The following is a 7,896-nucleotide window of genomic DNA, read 5'->3' on the forward strand; positions in this document are numbered from 1 at the left end:
TTTTTTTTTTTTTTTTTTTGTCTTTTTGAGACAGAGTCTCGCTATGCAGTTCAGGCTGGCCTTGAGCTTGCTTTGTAGCCTTGGCTGATCTAGAGCTCGAAACAATCCTCCTGCCTCAGCCTCCCAAGTGCTGGATTACAAGCAAACACCACCACACTCGGCCCTTGTAATGCTGTTTTCTAAGATAAATGATTACAGCCTGAGGTCGGGGGACAAAGACTGTCTGCTGAGTTTTTCCCACAGCTTTCTGTTAGCGGGTTTTTTTTGTGTGTGTGCCGGGAACTGAACTCGGGACCTTAGGGCCGGGGATATAGCTCAGCGGCACAGAGCCTACCTGGCTCTGGCAAACGCAAGGTCGTGAGTTCAATTCCCGGTACCAAAAAAACAAAACAAAACAAAAAAACTCCAGACCTTGCGCTTGTCAGGCCGGCGCTGTGCCCCCAGCTTTCTCTGAGATGGACAGCAGGTCACTGACTCTTTCCGGAGTCTGTTAGTTGGATGAGTGTTACAAAAGCTAGAGGCCGGGGCTGGGGATATAGCTCTCAGCAAAGCGCCTGCCTGGCAAGCGCAAGGTCGTGAGTTCGATTCCTAGTACCGGAAGAAAAACAACAACAAAAAAGAAAAGCCAGAGGCTCCCTGCCAGTAGCGCTGGCCCCGCGGCTCCGGGCTGGGAGAGCTCTCCTCTGCCTGCTGGGACGGGCGCGCGGGCGAGCTGGGCGCGGTGCGTCGTGCGGCGGAGGTTCCGGGCGCTGAGCCCGCACAGGGCCGCCGTCGGGACAGACGCCGAGGAGCTTTCGGCAGACACCGGCAATTGCAAGATCCTCCCAGAGGGGGCGTTTCGCGGACTCGCGGACAGGGCACAAGTCCTGGGGTGGGGTGGAGGTTTAGGGGCGAGGCTGCAGGGCCGACCCGGCTGGGGGCAGAGGGAGGGAGCTAGACAGAGCCCCGACCCGGGGATACAGGGCGCATGGCACAGGGATCATACAGGACCTCCAAATTACCCAAAGGACATCAGGGAACAGAACTCCCGCCCCGATGGATGTCTGCTACGCCGAGTTCGTGTTCTCTCAAATCGAAGAATGAATTCTACCAACAGCGGCGGTTAAGAGTAGGAAGTATTTATGGAGAGAAAGAAAGCTTCTAAGAGGGGCAGAAGGGGTCCCAACGGGGTGGCCCCAGGGAACCCGCTTCTCAAGGGGGTCTTACAGAGTAAAACCACGAGGTGAGGCGGGTGTAAAGTGCGACAGAACTATAGTTAAGTAATAAAATTACAAGTGTAAGTGCCAGGCGTGGTGGTGTATGCCTGTAATCCCAGCACTCGGGAGGCTGAGGCAGGAGGATCCTTGCGAGTTCGAGGACAGCCTGAACTGCATAGCAAGACCCTGTCTCAAAAAAAGAAGTATAGTCACTTAGGTAATTTAATTTTTCTTCATTTCCCCAACTTTATTCAGTGGCACGTTCACAGCAGGGCTGGGGGTGGACGCAAGGTGGGGCCTGATCTGTCTTGGAGTCCTGGGGGCACCACACCCCACACACTATGGATGGGAGGGGTACAGGGGGCTTGGGGCCCCAGCAGACGCCTGTGTACCAGGAGGAGGCAGTGAGTGCTTGGGTCCCCCTGGCCCAGGCCCACATGGAAGGGGCTAGTCCTGGGCTGAGACTGAGGGGTGGGGGACACAAAGTGTCTGCTCCCGAGGGGCCAGGTGGCCCAGCCCTTGCCCGCACACAAGTCCGTAAGGCAGCCGGGGGACACTGGGCGCAGGGATGCGCCGCTCTCCCTTCTTTGCTCTGGCGAGGGAGGGGTGCAGCTCCCTGTCCCGCCCCATCCCATCCTCGGCCAATCAGAATGGCTTTGACGGCTGCGTGAAGATGAAGCCTCCATGTGCGAGTTCTTCACGATGTTGGCGATGTTCTGGCAGTCATCCACGCCGCTGTGGGGCCGGCCTGTGAGAAGTCCGTTATTGGGCCAGCAGCCCCTGGCGAAGCTGTAAGCCTTTTTCAGATTAACCCACTGCTTGAAGTAACCCGCCACTGGCAAGCCCAAGTGCTGGCACGGGCCTGGGAGCAGGACTTTTAAGCCCCAACCTCCAGAGGCGACGAAAATTGACTTGAGGTTTGGGTCTGAGAGGCTTCCTTCGCCATCCACTCATAGACCCTCTCTAGCACTCGCTGCGGGCTTGGCTGACCATCCACCATGGCTTGAACAATCCCAGTGAGCTCTGTACGGGAGGGGGCAAGCTGTGGATGGACTACAGGCTGGACATACACGTGAGAGGTAGACTCAGTCTCCACGGTCGGGCCATTGAGCTTCGGGGTGGGGAACTCAACGACTTCCTCGGCGCATTCGACCCGATGCTTAGGTGATATTGACCCAGTGGGAAATCACAAGGTGGGTATGGGGTGAGATAAAACTATCGTCAAACAATCAGAGTACGAGTATAGTCGCTTAGGTGTTTCGTTTTGTTTTGTTTTCTGAGACAAGGTCTCTCCAGGCTGGCATGAAACTCTGGGCGATCCTCCTGCCTCAGCCTCCTGAGTGCCGGGGTGAAGGTGTGTGTCACCACGCCCAGCTCACTTAGGTAATTTTGATTAAATGGGAATCAAATGGGGAAGCAAGTCAAGCAGCAAGCACACAGGGACCACGGAGGGCTTTCCTGGAAGGGGTGGGTCAAAGAGGGTGTGGCCCCCACCCAAGGTGGGGCTGTCTCTTTAGAATATCAATCCCTGCTGCACATCCCGAGGGGAAGTGTGCGGGTGTAGTCCTTCTCTGTCCTGAGGCCTGACCTTCAGGAATGCTCCTCCAGCCACACCTGTCTTCTGCACTGACCTCTCCAGGGCCCAGCCCTGTCTGAGTGCCTACAATATTTCTAAAAAATTTAGCTATGTCAGGAAGCCTCTGATTGCATTAAGACCGCTGAGAGGAGCAGCGCCCCCTGGAGGACGGGACGTTTGAGGCCTTGACGATGTTTTAGCGGATGTGTTTGGCGGCGCGAGGGTGTGATACCAGCACTCCGGGAGGATTAGGGAGTAAGGGCTTTATTGCAACGAAGTAGGGTGCGATACAGGGGGACAGGGAAGTTGGGCGTGCCCATCTCCCCATTCACAGAAGCTTCCGTTAGAAATTAGAATACAAAAGGGATGGGTTGTTAATGACCAGGAAGTTCGACTGGAGGCCACTGTAGGGCAAGCATTATTCTTCCCCCTAGGGGCAGATCCATGACAGAGTCAAGGGGTGAAAAGTCAGCCATACTTGCAGAACTAATTGCTCTAGGCGGAGGGAACAGGGCTGAAAATATTTTTTTTTTTTTTTTGTCTTTTTGAGACAGGGTCTCGCTATGCAGTTCAGGCTGGTGTTGAGCTCACTTTGTAGCCCAGGCTGGTCTCGAACTCGCAACCATCCTCCTGCCTCAGCCTCCCGAGTGCCTTATTTGATGAGATAATAGCCGAGAGTCAAGTTTTCCAAATTGATGAAAACCATGAGATTCTGAAAGTTCTGTGACTCTAACCAGACAAATACAAAAACCAAGGACTGAGGTAGAACCCTTAAAATTAAAAAAAAAAACAACAACAAAAGCTGGGTGTGACGGTACATGCCTGTCATCCCAGCACTGGGGAGGCCAAGGCAGAAGGATCGTCACAAGTTCAAAGTCAGCCTTGGCAGTATAATGAGTTCAAGGCCAGCCTGAACTACAGGGTGAGACCCTGTCTCAAAAATAAATAAATAAATAAATAAATAAGGGGCTGGAGATTTACCTCAGAGGCACTGAGCCTCCCTGGCAAGTGCGAGGTCGTGAGTTCCATTTCTGGAACCAGAAAACAAAACAAAAAAATACTAGCCAGGTATGGTGGCACACACCTGTAACCCCAGCACTTGGGAGGCTGAGGCAGGAGGATCGTTGCAAGTTCAAGGCCAGCCTGGGTTACAAAGTGAGCTCAAGGCCAGCCTGAACTGCATAGCAAGACCCTGTCTCAAAAAGACAAATAAATAAATAAAAGACACCAGGAAAAAATCCCTGTGGATTTCTAAGATGGTTAAGTGACCGTAGAAACAGTGAACCGGAAGTAGCAGGATTAGCCTCTTCCATGTGCTAAAGGAAAACGCACAGGTTTAATTCAAATGCTGCAAAACTTTGGGCAATAAGTTCCATTTAGAGAACAGGGAGGGCTGCCGGGCTCGAATCGGACCTGGCTCTCCCACACCCGCCCTTTGCCAGCAGAGCCATTGTTCTCAACGGAGACTCAGCTCAGCACCAAACACGGGAGATTGTAAAACAGAAAGGACTGCACAAGGAACCTTTTTTTTTTTTTTAGTACCAGCGATTGAACTCAGGACCTTGCAGTTACCAAGCAGGTGCTCATGCCACTGAGCTATGTCCCTCTGGCCCTAAGGACAAGGAATCTTGCAGGTCCCCGACATGGAGACCCCCAGAATTTACACCGGACCCTCAAGGACTGCCACGAAGGTGCAAGGCAGCCCCAGAACTGTGACGTCAGATGCTTATGAACATCGTGCCGCCTGATGGCCCTGCCTTCTTTCAGTCCCCGTAAAAAAGGCCGGCCTTGTCGCCCTCTGTCTTGACCTGGGTATTAAACCATACGTCTGTTGCTTTCACAAAAGCCTGTTGCGCGGGCTCTCTGCTTCATGTCGTTCCTTACAGATCCCACAGCAATGTCCGCTACGCAGCCAGCTGGAGGCCAAGAGCCCACGACCGTGTCCCGTGCAAATCTCTATCAAGCATCTGCACTGGGAAGGCCCAAAGACCAGTGGTGGAAGCTAGAAAGTCTGTGCCAGTGGGAGGAAGGATCTGTGCCAGCAGGCTGAGGGATCTGCACTGGAGCCAGGAAGTGATGCTCAAAGTGAGGACCAGAGCTCCCCTCCAGAGAACTGCAGCCGTCCTCAGCCACAGCGAGGACCCGAGCTCCTCTGACAGTGAGAACAGCTGAGTTCCTATCGGGAAAACCAGCATGACAAGCTTCTCCGGGAGAATCAACAGCACCACCTTCCCCTCCAGTTCTCCTTTTATGCCGCTGGCAACAATCCTCAGGTGGGCCTTCGCACCCAGCACCGCGCTGATGCAGTTCAGCCGGGTGTTCCAAGTTGCCGATTACTTAATGCCCCAGAGAGTTTCTCCCGAGCCTGCAGGTACTTGCTTAAGGGAACCTTCTCCTCTGCACGAGCACCTGACCATGTGTGGCTTTCCAGCCCTTTCCTTTGGAAACAAAATAGAACAGGGGAAACAAAGTAGAACAGGGATGCTGCCCGCGGTAAGGTGATCCCACTTGGTAAATCACACCTGGATGGGGTTTACCGCCCCCGAGGGGAGAAACCACAGATACCTTCCAGGCCCCTGGTGGGAACCCCAGCCCTCGGCGGTCCTGGTGCACAATAACTCTTATAAATAGGTATGTCCACACACCTGTAATCCCAGCATTCAGGAGGCTGAGGCAGGAGGATCGTTGTGAGTTCGAGGCCAGCCTGGGCTACAAAATGAGCTCAAGGCCAACCTGAACTGCATACTGAGACCCTGTCTCAAAAAAGACAAAACAAAAAAATGTTGTGAAAAATGGAAATCATTACAACCATTCTTGCCAGTTAGAACGAAAGCTGGTACAGCTGCTGTGGACGACAATTTGGCAATTCTTCCAAAGACGGAATATAGAATTACCTACCGTAGGAACCACCGACTGTCCTGCCTAGGCCTATCCTCAAGACAACTGAAAACATGTTCACACCCCAAGAACTGTTCCTTAATTTCACCGGGGCATTATTCACAGTAATATCCAAAAAGTGGAAGCTGTCCAAATGTCCATGAACTGACAAACAGATACACAAACACAGCTGTATGATAGGAAACTGGCGCTGAAGAGGAATCAAGTCCCAGTACATGGAACCCCAGGGAGGAACACTGGAAACACTAGGCTCAGGGAGAGGAGCTGGTGGCGGAAAACCACATACTGTATATGATGCTATTTTTACGGTATGTTCCAACCCAATCAAGGAGACAGGAAGTAGATCAGTGGTTGCCGGGGGTGGGAGGAGCATGGGGAAATGGGGGATGGGTAGTCTGCGAGTTTAGGGCAAGTTAAATATTGAGTGCAAATGGGCACAGGGTGCTTTTGTGGATACTGAAAATGTTTTAAAATTATTTGTGGTAATGGGAACGCAGCTCTTCAAACACACTGAGAACCGCTGAAATGAACCATTCAAATTGGTCAGTTGTAGGGCTTAGGAATTATATTTCAATAAAACGTTCAGAAGGTAAAAATATACGCTAATGTAACTATCAAGAAAACTTTAAGATCACATAGTGAGCTCTAAGAAAAGATAGAGATTTTATAGGCTCCTCAGAAAAAGCATCAAGTTTTACTTGGTGAAGTAAATTTGTTGTTGGGTGTGCTGGTGCATACCTGTAATCTCAGTACTCAGGAGGCTGAGGCGGGAAGATTGCTATGAGTTCAAGACCAGCCTGGGCTACATGTGAGACTCTCTCTCTCTCTCTCTCTCTCTGTCTTTTTGAGACAGGGTCTCACTATGCAGTTCAGGCTGGTCTTGACCTCACTTTGAAGCCCAGGCTGGCCTCGAACTCAAGCAACAATCCTCCTGCCTCAGCCTCCCCAGTGCTAGGATTACAGGCATGTGCTACCACTCCAGCTTGAGACCCTATCTCAAACAACAACAAAAAAGGAAATTTGTTACCTACTCTGTTACAAAGAAACAAATTGACATTTGTTTCTTTTAAACTGCTAAAGATTATTTACAGATATTGTTGCCTCCAGTTAGCTACCTATTTCAGCCTCACAAGTAAGGCCTGACTGTAGTTTACTCTGCCTTGATATCAGGCTGTATCTTTTAGCTTTTGCTGGATAACAATCTATTCCCAAACCTAATGCTTAAAATAACAACCATGCTACTCGGTTCCTGAGTCACAGAGCCCAGGCAGTTCCGGGCTGGGCTGGCTCAGGTGTCTCTGTGAGGCTCCCCCGCATGCTGGTGACCAGCTGGTCGCTGTCACATTTCCTAGTGTCCCACTGGCCAATAAAAAGGAGACCAACCCAGATCAGACTCCACTTCTCGCCGGCATCTGCCCTCAATGTGGTGAACAGAGTTTCCGGGCGTCATGAGTAATATTTCCGCACTCCTCCTGCGCTTGTACAGCACCCTGTGGACGCAGCATTGGGCTGGCCGGAAGGATCACCGCTTCCGAATCTCATGAAAACAGGAGTGGCCAATTAGCACAAGTGACGCGGTCTTAGAGGCAGCACTTAGCGGGCACTCTGCACAGGACTCTCACTGGGTGCCACAGCATGGCACAGAAGTAGGGTTCCTCTTACCCGTTAGCGACTAGCCCAGGTCCCGCCAAGCGCTGGTGGGACCAGACACAGCCAGCCTCAAGTGGCACACGCCTGTCATCTCAGCTATTCAGGAGGCTGAGGCAGGAGGATTGCAAGTTCCAGGCCAGCCTGGGCAATTTAGGAAACTGTTTCAAAATAAAATTATAAGCCCGGCCTGGTGTCCCATGCCTGTAATCCCAGCACTTGGGAGGCTGAGGCAGAAGGATCATTGTGAGTTCAAGGCCAGCCTGAACTGCATAGTGAGACCCTGTCTCAAAGAGATAAAAAAGAAAAAAAAATTATAAAAAGGGGTAGGATATGTAGCTTAATGGTAGAGCACTTGTTTATCAAGGGTGAGGCCCTGGGTTCAAGCCCCAGAACCACCGCGCCCCGGAAAAAAACCCTAGACTCAATTTCGTCTGACGTTGAGCACACAGCCTGGGCCGAGTCTGCATCGCTCACCTGGCCTGGATTATCCTCCCCAAGCCTGAACTAATTCAAACGCCCACCCACTTTAGCTCCGCCCCCGAACATAACCCCGCCCACATATCGCCCCGCCCCGTG

The 7,896-nt window shown here is 52.0% G+C and overlaps 1 long non-coding RNA gene and 1 pseudogene across 1 annotated transcript; both read right to left on the reverse strand.

The window, feature by feature from the left end:
* Positions 1-1,841: 1,841 nt before the first annotated feature.
* Positions 1,842-4,223, reverse strand: LOC106146666 (annotated as a pseudogene).
* A 577-nt stretch (positions 4,224-4,800) lies between these two features.
* LOC106146673 lies at positions 4,801-5,452 on the reverse strand. The gene is made up of 3 exons (XR_001231215.1): positions 5,418-5,452; positions 5,148-5,210; positions 4,801-4,948 (listed from the first exon to the last, which is right to left on the reverse strand). It is a non-coding gene; the product is annotated as an uncharacterized LOC106146673 (long non-coding RNA).
* Between the last annotated feature and the right edge of the window lie 2,444 nt (positions 5,453-7,896).

This window comes from Chinchilla lanigera, unplaced genomic scaffold (assembly GCF_000276665.1).
Source record: "Chinchilla lanigera isolate Chin_1 unplaced genomic scaffold, ChiLan1.0 scaffold00090, whole genome shotgun sequence".
Classification (NCBI taxonomy): Eukaryota; Metazoa; Chordata; class Mammalia; order Rodentia; family Chinchillidae; genus Chinchilla; species Chinchilla lanigera.